We start from the raw sequence: 17,252 nt of genomic DNA, 5'->3' as shown, positions 1-17,252 counted from the left end.
TGATATGTGATCAACCCCTCTTTATGCCTGGCAGTGTGAGCGAGCGAGCGTGCGTGCGTGCGTGCGTGAGTGCGTGTGCGTGCCCGCGTTCGTGCGTTTGCTTGCGTGTGTAAATGTAGACGGACGATGTGGTCGGCCATTGTCAGGTCCTGTGTGCACAATCAGAGACGCGGGGAGCGATGGTCGCGCCGAAGCACGTTCCAGTGAACGAAGCTCTCAGAGACGCTCGCGGTGTTTGCCCTGGACGGTCGTCGCATTGACCACTTGCGCGCGTGCTGTGGACGATGCGGCACGCTCGTGTCGGGGCGTCATGTTCTCTGGTGCGCGCTCTGTTTTTCCGCCCGCCGAGCTGCCGCGCCACAGTGGATGGAGGCCGGAGCGGGTCGTTGACGGGCGCTTCTCTGCATTGCAGATGAGCCTGTCCGCTGGCCGCTTTGTGGAATCAGCATAACGAGGGAATGGGAACCGGGACGGGAAAAGAGTAGGATCTGTGGATCCCGTCTGCAGCTTTTGTGGGTGAGCGCTGGCTTTGGGACTTTAATGATAGCTGTATGAGAGCGCATACAACTTTCACTACCATGCTTCTTCCCACTGGAGGCGGGAGAAAATTTTGGAAGTTTGTGTCACGAGCGGAGTCGGTTCGATTGTTCTTTTTTCCCCATGAGGTAGGCCTCGTGTGAAAGAGGGGATATATTTTGGCGAACAGTTAAAGCAAAGTTACAAGCGCTTATAGTTCATCTTCAGGCCTCATACTATGCCGGTCTAAACAACAAAGGCAATTCAGGGCACGTGGGTGCCTCGCCGGTCGCGCGCCGAGCTGAACAACATGCTTATTCGGCTTTATACTGCTGTATCCGAAGCTCTTCTTCCAACCGATGACGAAAGCTGACTATTTGCGATGGCTTCTGTGACAGTCGTTGCAGAATGCTCTGCTCAGGCAATCCGTAGACTGGCAATCATTCTTACTTGAGAAGAGTGAGCTAGTATAATTAGTGACTTTCCGTGCACTATATGCGCACACCGCTGCGAAGGTTATAACTAGTCTGGTTAATTCAGGAGCCGCGCAACTCAGCATTGAGCTCTGAATAAAGAGATGTAATTAGCTGGCGGCTCTACCTTGGTGGCCAGTCACAATAGACAGCGGTACGAGGGGCGGAGTGTTAATCACATAAGACTGGCGAACAGATGAAACGCGCGAATTATCAGCCTAAGATTGGTTCATATACTGCGCTGCTGCACGTCTTACAGTGAGATAGCGTGTGGCCCAAAGGCTGCGACTGGATGTTGTAGTGCCCGTGCGGTGGTTTTTGGACCGGAGTTGCAGGGAGCTGGGCCTTCCGTGCGCTCTTCGAGACTTGAGGACAGCCGGTTTTCTCAAACCATCTCGGTTTAGTTCAGGAACAGAAGGGATTTTTGGCACGACCTCTATAGGTCGTAGCCCATTTAGAGAGAGTGTTTATGAACTTTAGTTCACATATAAAACGGTAACAAAACATCGGCACGGCTGCCCTCAAAGGGCCTAACTCGGCCGTTGGCGGCGAACGTGGCACCACAATACCAACACTGGAGTTCACAGGAAGCAGAGTGATCCTGAGAAGGTCTCGAGAGCGGCACGGATGGGCTGTTTGTCTAGACTCGAGAAAGCGCAGGTCTGGCGGAATCGGCAATGGTTGACACGGGAGGCATAATTCTTGCGCTCTCCCTTCAGCCGGCAGGCACGTAGCGGGTGTCTGGAGCGCACCATCCTTATAGAACGGTCTATAGACACTCTATAGACTTCTTAAAGGCTCTGTTGCCTTCCTATAGTAATTTCTTTTTGTCTATTCATAGTCTATAGACAAAAATCTAATAAAAGTGTGTGGCCATAAATCTATAGACTGCCATAGCATTTGTATTGCCTATAAACTTTTCTCTAGGATTCGTCTATGGAGAGTCTATAGACTTTATAGGCAGAAGTCTATAAACTGTCTAAAAAAATTTTGTAATGGGTGGGAAAAGTTGCGGTTCTCTGCGAGGTCCGTCCGTGCATGTCGTAGCCGGGTTGAGAGACTCGTTGAAAACCGGGAAAGGCGTCCCGATCTCTACAATGTCAGCGGCGTTTGTTTGGGGCCTATTTGGCTCATGATTGAAAAACGTGATTCTGTAGCAAATAGTTACTAGTTACCACCTGTCCCGCCTCCTTTTGTGTCCGTATATTGAAGTGTTGCGCTACAAAATCCCGTTTTTAAATCACAACAATGTCGAACCCCGCTGTCGCTGAGGGCACCGATAACATTGATACACTGCTCATCGTATGACGCCCATTTCCTTTCTTTAACTTAATTTAAGCTTAGCCAATACGTGGCTGTCCATGTTTGTAACCTACGTCCATCCACTTGGTTCACACCTAGTTCCTCTTCACATAGCTCCAATAGATGAATCGCTTGTATCCAGACAACCCTTTTATGTCCTCGCTTCATTTGTTCCTTTGTGTAGACGGTGTGCCGATATTGTTTGGTGCGAAACACTCGGCTTTAACTGGAGAGCACGCGAAGAAAACAAAGAAACAAAAAAGTACGTCGCCGTGAAATACGAAGCGGACGCGAATAAGAACAAAAGCGCTGAAAGAGAAATGCCGAAACAGGTTTCCGAGGCAACGTAAATGGGTCTTCGACCGCGCCGTGTGTAGACCAAACAGTACCTTGCGCCGTGTCGCTATTTTACCAAAGATATCCTTGCTCCATTAAAATTCACCATCACCGGTGCAGTGGGGGGGAAGGCCAGAGGGGGAAAGCGAGAAGTTACTAGCTGTTCACACGGCGCCGCGATCGCGTTAGAACAGTCTCACCAGCCTAACAACATAGTGGAACGACAGCCGCTCGCAACAGAGTTGAAATGAATCGATACAGGGAGGAAGAGCGTTGAAAAATGTAAGCGCCGGTTTAACAATGGTGCTATAGCTGTCTGTTTACCCGACCGACTCTGCCGGCTGTGTTTTGTCTCGGGCTTCTTCCTAGTGTTTGCAGCTCCGGTGTTTTCTTTATTTTTTTATTCGTCCCTTTTCTTCTCACGGGTACGCGAGGGGGGATAAAGAATCCGTTTCGCCTGTTGCTGGCCGGGATCCCGGCAGAGAGGACGAATGGGCTTGTTTTTTCAGCTGCCTCCGAAGACTCTGGCTTGATTTGTCTCCGTCTTCGGTCGATGTGGTGACACTTCGAGCAGGGTCTGGACAGAGGAAATTCGTCTCTGTTTCCTCATCTCTTTTTTGATACGTGATGGAATTTTCCGGCCTTCGGTGTCGGTGCCGCCTAATGAACAAAGGCATCCGTCGGATCGGCGCCTTGTAATCTCTGTCCGTTGTGGAGTCTCGGTCCCCTATTTATTTATTTATTCATTGGAAGGATTCCCGTCTTGCCGCACGGTCTTCCTTGCGAAGCACCGATAAATCAGATACCTGTCGTCATGCGGTGTTCTCTCCTTCATCTCTCATTCTTAGGGCCTCTTGGTCAAGTATTTTGTTCGATCTTAACACGGAGTAAGATGTTCGTCAGGCGCATAATTAATTTCCGCTGTCTCCGAGTGAAAACGCAGCTTTGGCGGCCTTCGTTGTTGCTGCCACTATGACGAGAAGCAGTTGGCAGGGACAAGAGCCCGCCCTTTAAAAGCAGCAGTAGTAGGCAGTTGGTACAGCGGCGTATTCATCTCTTCCCCTTCCTGAGTGGAGAGTAGGAGGCCAGATATTCATCCTTCCGTCCCACATATATCTGCCCTTCGAATATAGCTGAAGGAAAAAAGTGCGCTGTACTTATGCACAAGACCAAGACCAACAAGCAAAATGTGCTTAGGAAGATCAGAATTTACGAATGTGTACGCATACAGACGAATAAAATTTTGATATGATTTGATTTGATTGGGTAAGAACACACGGGCGAGAAAGATGATGCGTCGCGGTCAAAATGTCGACTGTTTATTAGCAGCGGAGTTTTACCTATTCTTGCGAAAGCAACATTACGCGAGTCGCCGAGCCATTTCGCGGAGCGGAGGCAAGGCCATACTGCGCATGCGCGAGGAGGAGTGACGTCACACGCAGCACAGCTGGAGCGCCGCCCCGCTCGCCAGTTGCGCGTGCGCAGTAGCGGCGCATAGCTAGCGTGCCGGGGCCGCCGCCGCTTCCGCGCGCTCTCCATCGCCTCTCTTTCTCTCCTCGTTGTACAATCCTCCAGGTTTAACCAGAGCTAAACCACTGCCAATTTTTATAGGTACTGCAGCAAATTCGTACGTCATGCGCAATCAGTTAAAGGGCCAGCTTTACTGATTTAACTGATGGGATCCATATCACTAAAATCGGTTTTACTTCGATAAATCGTCACTGACCCCCTGTGTCACAGTCGTACAAGATGCGGCTTCTAAGCGAGATTGTTGGCCCTTTTACGCGATAGCACAGGACCCTCACCGCAACAAAACCCTGCCGCCGTCCGGCGTTGTCCAGAATAATCCTGATTGGCTGGCGGGCAGTGATGTCATAAGTGACGTCACGACAGCGGCTCGAGGGACGTGACGTCACCAGCCCGAATAATGCCCATTGGCTGGAGGGAGGTCACGTCACCAGACTGACAGAGAAGTCACCAGACCAGGTTCGTCTGTGTAAGATTGAGACCGGAAATATTTAAAATAAATAAACAAATAAATAATGGTTCTTGGAGTGGAGCCTACCGCCGTGATCGAATGAAGCAAAGCACTTGAAAAAGAAGAGTGAAGGTGCAGGACATATAGGGAGAAGCACCTAACGGTAAACAGGGTGGCAAGCTCAGAGGTTTCTTCCTTCGATGTGCTTGCATTCAGCATTGGCAGATAATTTCTTAAGAAATTCAACTACAGTGCAGGCTTAACAGCCGAGACCCTCGATTTTAGCTTTTTTGACGGCTCAAGAGATGCTCGGGTTGAGGTAATCATCCTCCCTTTGAACGCTTCTGCGAGAAACGCATAAGTGGAGCATACCGTTCCTCAGCTCCTACAACGAAAGGAGATCTCGTTTGCTTCTTACGCCTCGCTGGAACTTTCTGGCCCGCTTTGTGACCGGCGCCTCAAGAAAACGCCGCTGTCAGCTCTCTTTAGGTCGAGCATCGCGGGACCTCAGGTGGATGTGCCTGGAAAGTAAAAAAAAAATATATATATATATATATATATATATATATATATATATAAGAGATAACAAAATCTTCAAGGCAACTGATTAAAAATATAATAAGTTGGGGAAGTCACATTGAAAAACTTAACAGATTTATTCAACGTTTCGACCAGGGACTGGTCTTTTTCAAGACCACTCTTGAAAAAGACCAGTCCCTGGTCGAAACGTTGAATAAATCTGTTAAGTTTTTCAATGTGACTTCCCCAGCTTATTATATATATATACGTGCTGACTGATGCGCGCTTCGCATTGCACTTATTTTGAACCGTTCCCTTTTCTGTCTACGTGGAAAAGCGAATACTTTCTGTTGGCAGCGTCTTCTGGAATAAGTAGCTGTAGAGAATTGACCCGGCCGGATCGTTTTTTCAGCCTTCGAGGCCGTCGGACTACCGCTTATTCTTGAAGCAAAGACGGCGCTGAAACAGCGCGATAGGCAGTTCAGCGGCAACGAAATGTGGAAGTTCCTAACTTCCGTTTAAAAGAAAAAAAAAACTTTTTTTTTTTCTATCAGATGAACATGAAAGTCTGTTGGCGCTGAAATGCGAGAGTGGCGACGTTCCATGGCATCAGGGCACATTACATATATACACGTGGTCGAAATTAATACGGCCATATATATTTATACACTCTTCGGTTTCCGTTACAAGCATCTCGGCGCAGCCTCAAGATCTCGCTTAGATAATCAATAAGTTAACCACTTCTTTTTTCAGTTAAAGAACCTTTTTTTTTCATGACGTACTATGTGTTCTTCTTTATTCCGGACGAGTGCTGACTGCTGAGGCTCTTCCGGTGTGAGTATAGTCGGCACATTCGTGTTTACCTCCTACACACTTTCACACGGTGAGAAGAATGTTTGCACATCAAATAGGGCCACCCTTCATAGTATTACAGATACTTCTAGCAAACCGAAGAAGCAGCAGGCGAAGAGCCTTCGCGTAAGATTTTTCCCAACCCGCACAACTAATTATCCGCCACGCTATAAGTGGCCCTAACTTGGTCAAGCTTAAGATCATTCATTATTTTCTTTCTACCCTCGTCACCCAGGAAAAAAAAAAAAGTCTTAAGTAACGTTCCCTTGCTTCCTTTTTCATTATTACCACTTTCAGTGGAATGTTGGGCGAACGTTGGCTTTGTCCCGCGGTGTACAGAAATAGTGTCAGTTGACAAGAGCCCAACGACGAAGAACGGGCTCCCGTGCTACCCGGCGGTGATTGCAGGCGATGGTGTGCGTGTGTGGGTGCTTGTTTCGACGCAGCGTTGGAGAACGGCGCCTTTGATTTCAGTGTTTGTACTATGCGTCGACACCGCTGTCCCCGCTATCCTGCCGTGCTTGCGAAGGCAAACAAACTGAGCCTGGTGTTCACCCGGGGCTTGCTGGAGAATTTTCGGTGAATTTTGACGCGCACGTTGTTTTTCTTGCTTCGCTCTGTTTGACTTGTTCAACGAGCGCGATAGATAACAGAAAGAGGGCGAGCCCGATCATCGCGTTAGGAAAAAACACTGCGCAGTTTTGTATTTCTTATAGGGCCGGTCTTTATATGCACGCTTATACGTACGCTTCGATTGGCTTTTGCCCGTATAGTGGCTGTCTTCTTACATTCGCCGTCATCCTGAGAACAAGCAATGTATACGCGTAGCATCTAGTATCGCACGTTATTGAGAAAAGTCTGCCTAAATCTCTCTTTTTTTTTTCGCTTTTGTCGACATTATGTCAGGGCGTTTTGTGTCGATGCTGCGACATCGTCTAATGGGGCTAAGCTTGATTAAATATCCTCGTTGTAGGCTCACTGGGCGTTCTTTGGCCTCAGGCATAATTATGGAGTTTTAGAGCGTTGGAATGCGTATAGATACCGGTTGAGAGTGACATTCCGTTCGAAACTCTGCTAACGCTTCAGGGAAAATGATAACGCTTGAGAGCCGAAAATGGTACGCAGGGATGTCGTTTAGGAAGTAACTTGTGTAAGAGACATGTTTACATTACATATACAAGTGCATTCACTACCAGCGTGCGTACTGTAGTCGGCGCTATTCACACGGCGAGTTGAGCGCTCTAAGACGCCTATCGTCATCATCATCGTCGCTGTCGTCGTCGTAGTAATCAGCATCACCAGCTCAGTCGAGTCACCCGCAAGATAAGGACCTCTCCATTGACCTCCAACAGTTCCCACTTTGCGCCGGCTGCGATCACGTTATTTCCTCACCCCACCTTGCCACTTCATTAGACTGTCAGCAGCCTTTTATTCCATTTTTGTTCCCTTGGTGCGCGGTTTTACTCAGCGATAGAACGCCGGCTGTTAGTTCTGCCGCATTACATGTCTTGCCAATGTTCATTCCTTGTTTTCGATTTCATCCGAAACAGTCCTCAACACGCTTTCCTTTTTATGGGAATGCATAGTAAACTAAACAAACATGCCCACCTTTCATGTACATTAGTGTTCCTGTATAGGGAGCATAAATAGGCACACTACTCACCAACTAGCGCCATCTGCCGTCCGCCAGTAGCCAACACCGCGCAACTCAATGGGAGTATTTTCATTTGTAATTGGCAGAAAACTGAAGCGTGCGGTGACATGGTGCGTAAAGATGTGTATACTGATGGCCTATATTCTTCCTACGCGCTGGAGAATCTGATTTATAAAATTCTTCCTGCTCTTCCACCGATTAGTTCTGAGGCTTTAAAAAATCGATGAGTGCACCAAACGTTCAAAATTCCCGCTGCAATGTTTGGTGTTCAGAGCCATGCACTGCGTATTGGGAGCCGAGAAAACTAGAAGAGCTGGTCCAGATATACTAGGTTTGAATGCTGAATCTGGGCATGATTCCCTCCAGAGATTCCAACCGGTTGGCAAAACACGTAGCAGCAGCCTGAGCCAAATATAAAGCTCAGCCCTCGGCGTTGCAGGTCTTCGCGTTGCAGGTCTCACTATCCACGAAGCACGGCGAAAGACCTGCGCGCGTGTCTAATGGGCTACTGCCACCTGCCTGCAGCGCTGGCGCTACGCGCTGGACGACAAAATGGCGCACGTGACGTCACGTGTCTACCCGCTGTACTTAAATGTATTTACCACCTTCATCTGCGCGTATAACACTATCACTCCATTACACTTACCTCTCACTCCATGTTCCCACTTTTGCGTCGCATGTGTGGGCGTTTTAGGGAAGTCTCAGCAAACTCATGACTTTTCACGGATAGAAAAAGCCAGATACGCTTTACACGCCTGAGCTGCGAAGCGACGTCGTTACACACATAGCGCATGATAAATGGGGTCGACTGCCACAGGCCCACAGCGGAAAGTTTTTATAAAGTTCGTGGTCGCTGCTTTAGCTTGTTCCATCGGGTGGATCAGCTGGGCGGTAATACAAGGTGTTCATCGGCGGATTCCGTTGGCCGTATTCACCTATTGCATGTTGGAAATTAGAATTGGGAGAGGTGAGCTGTCGACAGTGTTCGCTCTTTGGTCACGTGGTATAGGTCGCACTCATAAGACAGGGAGAGATGCATGACATACGGGTGCAGGGAGGGCGGTGAAGCTATCGCTATTCCTTCTCCCACGTATAAGGTGACAATCCTCAGAGTATTTTTTTTTTATTTCACACGACGAAGACATTTGTGCGGGTCGCTTTGGAGTGACTCTCAACTTGGAGGTTGGTTATTTGTTTTTCGCTGTGCAGTGAAAGAAGATTAGGGGAAACATCTTTCTTCCTTCCTTCCTTCCTTCCTTCCTTCCTTCCTTCCTTCCCCTTCCTTCCTTCCTTCCTTCCTTCCTTCCTTCCTTCCTTCCTTCCTTCCTTCCTTCCTTCCTTCCTTCCTTCCTTCCTTCCTTCCTTCCTTCCTTCCTTCCTTCCTTCCTTCCTTCCTTCCTTCCTTCCTTCCTTCCTTCCTTCCTTCCTTCCTTCCTTCCTTCCTTCCTTCCTTCCTTCCTTCCTTCCTTCCTTCCTTCCTTCCTTCCTTCCTTCCTTCCTTCCTTCCTTCCTTCCTTCCTTCCTTCCTTCCTTCCTTCCTTCCTTCCTTCCTAGTATGAGCAAGAGCATAGCCGCCTTGCCTCCAGAGTACCATACAGCCACCGAAATGGCGGGGCTTGCAGCTCGTTCTTGGATGATCTGAAAGCGCTATCTAATGATGCGTATCGTCGGTAACCATGGAAACATATATTTGGCAGGCATTCCGCAACCGAATAGGTTCGGTACTTTTGCTGTGATGTAACGCAGAGCATCTCATTTTCTTCTTTCTTCTTTTTTTCTTTTTGTTCCTAAGCTGATATGCATTGGAGAAATCTGAACTTTCGTTAGAGGATTCAGATTGCGCCCCCGCATCGATCGGTTTGGAGTTCACCGTAGCTCAAAAGAAGCGAAGGCCCACAAATTTCCTTGAATAATGTTGTAACAATATGGATATTCCTGTATCGCTAAATAAAAATTGCTACATAGCCCGCAAATTTCTCTGTCGCACGGATGCGCCGATTCTATCGCACGGCCCATTATCCTCAACTGCCGTAACTCGAGACGATACGAAGAATCTGAAGACTAGTTTGTGCTGTCGAGTTGAAAAGCAAGACGGGAAGCAATCTAGCTTTACATTGTAGCAGGTGCAAAGATTGTTTTGCGAAATTTCAAGAGACCAGGTTTCTAGCCAGGGAAAAAGAAAAAATCGAAAGAGAAGTCATTGAGGCTTTTTATATTGATCAAAGAAAAGACAACTGCGTTAGAACGCCTTCTGTTCTCCTCACCAGAAACGAACTAGCTTTTTTGGACGGTTTCGTTTAGATGCCCTTTGCAAAGTCCGCCTGCTTCCTTCAATTGGTTTCATGATTGTTAATATCTTAGAGGTAGTTCTTATCCTTATTCATAATCGTTCAACCTGTGCTATCATTCACGCTCGCATGAGTTATCAACATGCCTTTTGTAATAGCGACCTCCCTATGACTTGTGCTGTGTTGTGTTGTTATCACTCGTCACCACCGCATTTGTTTTTTAGTTCACGCACCCTCATGCAGCTCAGCGGCTATAAAAGAGCGCCTGGTTTCCTTTCCTGTTATTAAAGTTGGAAGTTGCGCCTCTTTCCTGTTCTGTGTTTTTCCTTCCTGTTTCGTCCTTTTTTTGGCGTACGACATTCTTTCAAGACAATGTACCAACTAACCCGTCAAAAAGTTCTACTACACACTTGTTAACCGCTGCAACGGCAACTTGCGACTGTGCCCTCTGTGTATTTTTGCTTCATTTCGTCGCTTTGCTCTGCTGTCGGGCCTTTCTACCAGACAATCTGGCGCCCCTTATCCCATAAATATACTAGGCGGTCCAAAACCGTGTCCCGCAGTGAGCTTCCCGTGAAAAAACAGCGTCAGTCGGGTAAAATACTGAGCTAGCCCGAGCGCGTAATGGGAAGGCAAAGATGAATTTGGGGGGAACAAAACAAAAGAAGGGAAGAGCAGAAAAAAAAATTAGCTCTAGAAATGTTTAAAGAAAATGTAACACAGAAAATGTTAACGCACACACAGGAAGAGAAAAGAGAAAAAGAAAAACTTCTGATTAAATGTGGCGCCAAACAAGTATGACATGGTGAGAGCACTTTGATAAAGTTGGGCGCAGTGCATGTGGTTTCGAGATTTGCATGCACACGCAGGTTAAATCATTCTGAGATTATCGAGTTGAGTCGATGTTGGTGTAAGTAAATAACAAATGACAAGAAATATGTAGAAAAATGAAAATAAAAATGGCACGGAGAATAAAAAATTGAGCACAAGAAGTTATACAAAAGTTAACAAATTAAAAATAATAATAATACATGTGTGCGGAAAACGCGAAAGGTCTGCGGCCCGCGGAGCTGCCGCGTGGTCCCAATGGTCTAGGTGATAGATCAAAGGTGTCTATTTGGAATGGAACGTGGATGCTGGCAGGAGGTTGGACAAAAAAGTACTCAGGAAATAAACTGCCAGATTCCCTGCCATTTCAAAGTGTGTCTGCAGTTGTCAAGAAAAAACAAGTTCAGGCGTATTCTGATAATAACGCTGTCCAAGGCCTATGACCTTCGGAATTTCCTACGTTGGCTCCTTTAAGCAGGAAAGTCTCCCGGGAGTAGCGTTCATGCCATGAGAGAACGTGCCGAATTTATGAATGAAGTACGATTCCCTTTGTTCCCTGTAATATCTGTTAGGGAACCCGGACTGCAGAAGGATTACACGGATGTTTTCAAAACTGTGCAGGGGCAGACGCAGGTGCCTGGAAAGGGGCAAGTTGGGCAGGGATGACACATGCGCTTTGTGGTTGTTGAAGCGGAAACGAAATGTTGTCTTGGTCTGACCAATGTACTCCTCCCCACACACCTCGCATTGAAGTTTCTAGATAACATTGCTCGAATCGCAGTCGAGGTCTTCATTTATGTGAAACGTAAAGCCATCGGACTTGGATTTTGCCAGTTTGGTGTCGCAAATGTGCGGACACACCTTGCAACGGGGTTTTCCGCATGGGTGGCATCCACCTCGGGCAGCGGTCTTCTTAGTTTTCGCGTTGACAAGCAAGTCTCTCAAATTCTTGTCCCTGCGGTACACCACTCGGGGTGGTTCCTGGAATATTAGTGACAGCCTATTACTCTGTCGGATTATATTAAAATGACGGCTTAGTATGTTGTTTACCCTGGGAGCAGTTGCGGAGTAAGTAAGGATTAGGTTTGTTTTGCTGTCTTTTTTCACCTTGTTCTCTGCCAAGATGGAAGAACGGTCTAGGCTGCGAGCGCGTTGAATCGCGTCTTCGACTATTTCCCCCGGGTATTTTTGTCGTGACAAAGCGTCCTTGAGAGTCCCCGTATGCTGATCAAATTCCTCGGTTGTAGAACATATTCTTCGGTATCTGTGAGCCTGAGAATATGGAATAAATAAATAAATAAATAAATAAATATATATATATATATATATATATATATATATATATATATATATATATATATATATATATATATATATATATATATATATAACAGAGAGTCCCCATTAAACCACGCACGAAAAAAAGAATAGTCTTCTCCGGTTACTTTTAAGGAATGTACTGAGACAGGCGCCAAAAAGGGAAGCAGACATACCACTAGGCCGAGACCTGTTTAGGTGGCTGGCGGGATAATTATGAGCTGGAGCCTGCTCGAGTTTTTTCATGGCAATAGCCTAACGACTACCTCTAGTATAAAGGCAGCCGCATCGTAATTCATATGGCGAGTCTTCGAAGTAAAGAAAAACAAACGCTATCCACGTGTGTTTCTTGTTCTCATTTCTGCGAATGTTCGTAAATTACGATCTCGTCCTTAGTTTTTGTTCGCGGCTAGCCGCGCGGCGTCTTTCGACGATGAACTGTCATCAACCAGTGATTCATGGATGGAGCCGTGTACAGACGTTCCTGAGACGATGGAGCGACATTCTTTTGCTCGTTGAGCTTCGCAATTGTTTTGAAATATTTCTTCTTTAGGCGTACTCATCGTAGCGTGGCGGGCCCTGCTGCAGATATTTACGGAAATGTTTATCGTTCTTCGGTAAATTTGTTATCTGCAACATTTCATCCTTGCAACAATAGTGTAGCTGTTCAATCTCTTTCATCGCTTCGCCCGTGTTAGACCACCAGGGATATGGCGGTGTTGAGGCCGACCCGCGGCGATTGCTTAAGTAGTCATTACGAACCGCAGTAGTGACGTCAGCCTGCTTCTTTTCTCGGGCACGTCACGATTTGCAGAACTAACAGGCACCTTTAGCATACCGTGCACCGTGTTACTCTTACCGCAGTACTGGAGCCCGCCCACTCCCAGTGCGCATGCGCTGATTGGTCCCTGTGCGGCAGGCTTGCGCGCAACGCCCGGGTACCTGGCGCCATCTGGCGCCTTCATGGCGATCTGCGCATGCGCATTGGCGGTGCGCGGGCTCCCGGTATTCCGGTAACGGTAACACGGTACACAGTACGCTAAAGATATGTAACGTTGCTCACGAAATACGCTACTCACGTGTGCGCCTATTAATGTGGCTGCCGTCGTAGAAACACCAACTATACCAGAACGAGTAACTGATTAGTTAAAAGCTGTAAGTTTATAAGCACGAATGTGTGACGAGAACGCCACGGCGTGCGTAGACGCACTTTCTTCGCAGCGACTTCTGGAGCCATCTCGGTTATTTTCGGCAACTAAGGGGCGTAAAGATAACGGCGCTTTGCGGCCGTCGACCGCTCGCAGGGCGGGCGGACTTTGATAAGATTATTTTCAGTGCGGATAAATGTACTCGTACTCAGTAAACGCTGCTGAGAGTATACAAAACCTTAAAACAAGATGTTCCTGCTGCTTATCTCCTGTTTGCAGACTGAGCATGTTCTCGTTTTCACCATTGTTGCTATTGCGCTTGTGCTGTTTCTTCCATATGTATTTGCAATACATATGTCGAACGCCAGCGGTAGTAACAGCCTCTAAACGCTGTAAAAACACACTGACGGCAATAATGAGATGGGTCTTAGGAATGTTTGCCATTGGATCCGCAGTAGCTACCTTGAGAGCCTCAATGCTGTCGTCTGGCTGACTACTGTAGTCCCTTTTAAATTAGCCTCATACGTAGTAGTCCATTTTGTCAACAGCTGGAATGCGTGGGGACGGAGTGGGGGCCGAAGATTCTCATTACCCGCACATCGGATGGTAGCCTCGTCAACCTGCAGCTCTATGATGAGTGCCCTCATGGACTTTCCAGGATCCTGGTGGGTGACAGACACGACTTACGAATTCCGGCGTCCTGAATGTCAGAGCGCCAACAATGTCGTTTCCTGCGAAAAACGGTGGCCACATCGCCACATCACATTGACGACGATTCACCGGGTGTTTTTATGCAATGCAGCGATGTCTACATCAGAGTGGCCTGCAGCCAAGGAGAAGGTGGCAGCATGCCTCTTCATCCCCTGAGTTATCCTCGGGTCTGCCATGTTTGCCTGCAATAAAAACAGATTTGTAACAAGGATGTACAGGATAGTATGTCACCTATAATGTGTGTTTTGAAATACTTGCCGTGGTGAAAGAACATTATATTTGACGTTTCGGCCGTGGGGGAAAAAATATATGTATCTCCCTACCCGCGCGACCGTTGAGGTAACAGGAATTGTAAACATTTTTGCGGCCTGCGCCGGCCGTACTTCGATCACCTCCGGTAACGAAGCAAACCTCCGTTGCGGTGTTTGGACGAAGGCGCCCTGGTGTTTGACGTCGCCTCGCTGTGCGCTAACGACGACGACATCGACGCCGCGTTCGCGACAGCCCAGGAAGAACGCGTGCGAAGAGAAGAACAGAGGGAAACGTGAAACCCCGAGTACCGCAGTTGGTGGGGTAGAAGGGAAGGGCGGAGGGGGAGGGGTTGCTCGCGCTCATGCCAAGTGCGTACCCAGCACCGGCAGCGGCGGCTTCAGTAGCGCGGCGAGATGGTGGGAAGGTCCTTATCGATTTCGCACCTTGAGAAGAGAGCTTGGCCGCGTGCTTCTGCCAGCATAGTATATTTCTGAGGCACGCTCGCACTGATCGAGCTCTCTCGAGCCCGAGTCCGGGCAGGAGTCAGGCGCTCGCTCGCTGCTGATCCTGCTGCTGTTGCTTCTGCCGCCGCTGTCGTCTCCGCTTTGCCGCGAAATTCCACCCGCTCCCGCGCGCCCTTCCGGCGAAGAATCCCGCGGGAGCTGTGAAACAACCCCCCCCCCCCCCCCCACCCCCTCCCCTTTTCTCCGCCTCCTTTCAGCGGAGTCCTCTCTGACACCACTTGTTTTAAGGCCAACAGATCGAACCATTGGTGGGAGACGGCTCTCTCTCTCTCTCTGCGTGTGCATGCTACGCCTTTGTTTATTCTTTGGAGGCGTGTTCGTATGGCCGGCCTCGGACAATAAAACGGTGCAGCGCTGCGGAAGGTGCAGAACTGGCGTCCGCTCATCGGCGGCCGTGCAGGGGCCTATGTAGATTTAAGTGGAACCACTACTGAGGGCGGACACGGTGACGACCGTTGTGACGGACGTCGACAGAGACAGAGGTGTGTTTGTTGCTTACTGTCGAGCTGCCCGGGCAGAACGGGTCTCTATCTGAACTTTGAAGGCATGCACTGTACAGGCTGCTAGGCAGCCGAATGGGAGGGAGGTCGGCAACACCGGTGTGTGGTGGACCGGATAAAGCCCGTTTCTTCGAGGTCGACAGCGTCTGTCTCTGGAGAGGTCAGGGGTCGATTTATAGCCAATTCTTGAAGGGCGCAGTTGAAGATGGTGGCGCGGTTCTATGTTTACCACTTATTTCTTGAACTTCGCCGGAACGAAACTCATTGGACGATTACGATAGTCGGTATAATGTTAATTTTCAGCGCAGCTGTCTGGGTATTTTCATTTCGCTGTATATTGAGGGGAATAATTTGAGACATGCATGCATGTATAGCTATAGAGCATCTTTTTTTATTTTCCGCTCATAATTCGTTCTTTGACTAGCACTCTTCCAGTGCACTGCTCCTCCCGCGGTAAGCGCTATCCGGGTGGTCAGTAGTTACCATGGCAACCACCCTCACGCGCTACCTCTGCCGCTCACGCTGGCTACCTTCTGCAACGACACTACGGAAAGTAGCCGGGTCAGTTGGTACTTGATTATAGAGAAAACAGCGCACGAAAAACGGCACTACTCTAAACACCAATACCACCTATTTCGGGGTAAAAAGGAAGGAAGCTGTCATTTAGTGCATCCCGTTTCATAAAAGGGGTTGCGCTAGAGGAGATCTTACTCCATTTTTACTCCTTTCGGTTAAGCGATGAGAAGAAACACACACAAGCGCCGACAAACAGCTGAAGGTTTACTTCAAGGCTCGCAATAAATGCTCGAAGAATAAACAACGCAATGAGAAAGGCAATGAAGCGCCCTTTTGTCATTTCGGAGTCACCACTAGTTTGCTAGATATCGAATCTCTTGTCAGTGTTGCACCACTTCTCAGCGACCTTCTGCTTGCACGCTCCGATCATCGGCTAAAGTAAGCCTCGCACGACAACGACGGGATAAGGACATTCCGCTTTGTCGATGACTTCTTGGTGGTCTACAACCTGTAGGACCAGGGCCCTCATAAGGACGTGGAAAATATCTTCAAGATCTTCTTTGAAAACCTCGAACACTTTGAACTAACAACAGAATGGCCAAATGGAGGTCAGCTCCAATACTTCGATCAACGATTGTTCGTAAGAAAGAGTCACCTCTGTTGATGTTATGCCCCGCGGTCCAAAAGAGGCTTACGACCGTACTCATGTTCGCACACAAAATTAGTGAAAAGAGCGGTAGTTACGGGAACAGCGAAGAATCTACTTTATAGATCCTGTCATCACCGTCAGCGAGAAAGCACTGAAGCCCAACTAAAACGTTTACGCGAAACAGGTTTCCCAGACGCCCTCAGTTCTACCCTTGAGTTCAAGGTTTCAAAGGACTTCGCCAATAAAGCCACACGTCACAGCCATCATTCGGTTGATGAAACCGCTCCAGGATGAGAGAAGAAATTCAATTCTAAACTATTTAGCTGTTGTAGCGGTGATCCACGTATTCTAATTCATTATGCATCATTACAAAGAAGAAAGCATGCCACTAAAATGAGGCGTCTGTGGTCCTTCAACACGCCGTCATGCTTCAACACTTGCACGCCCTCCTATTTCTTGCCCAAAATACAACTGGATATTTTTAACTGATTCCGCTTATGCAGGCAACCATCGCGTTTTTGTCTTGGTGACGGTCCAGTGTATGACCACATAAATTCACTTGCTTTTTGATTCGCTCGTTCAGTCACGGACTCATTCACCCATTTATTTACTAATTCACTTTACTGATTGATTCTCACCGAAACAGTGTTCGATTTTAACCTCACTCACTCACTCACTCCACTCACTCACTCACTCACTCACTCGCTCACTCACTCGCTCTCACTCACTCGCTCGCTCTCACTCACTCACTCGCTCTCACTCACTCACTCACTCACTCTCCCTCACTCAATCACTCTCACTCACTCACTTTCACTCACTCACTCACTTTCACTCACTCACTCACTCATTCACTCACTCACTCACTCGCTCTCACTCACTCACTTTCACT

The 17,252-nt window shown here is 48.0% G+C and overlaps 1 protein-coding gene across 2 annotated transcripts in view; it reads left to right on the top strand.

The window, feature by feature from the left end:
- LOC149340718 (ras-related protein Rab-27A-like) overlaps positions 1-17,252 on the top strand; it is a 102,826-nt gene that overhangs the window by 27,166 nt on the left and 58,408 nt on the right. The window contains exon 1 of one of the 2 annotated variants that reach the window (XM_089549557.1): positions 393-516. The exons of the other annotated variant lie outside the window; for it this stretch is intronic. The gene's annotated coding sequence lies outside the window, so the exon portion shown is untranslated. Of the gene's footprint in view, positions 1-392; positions 517-17,252 lie in introns of those variants that run through there. 2 annotated transcript variants of the gene reach the window in all.

This window comes from Amblyomma mixtum, chromosome 6, assembly GCF_055824585.1.
Source record: "Amblyomma mixtum isolate Tamu chromosome 6, ASM5582458v1, whole genome shotgun sequence".
NCBI classification, from domain to species: domain Eukaryota; kingdom Metazoa; phylum Arthropoda; class Arachnida; order Ixodida; family Ixodidae; genus Amblyomma; species Amblyomma mixtum.
The sequence above is the reverse complement of the archived record's forward strand: the minus strand, read 5'-3'. Positions and strand labels throughout refer to the sequence as shown.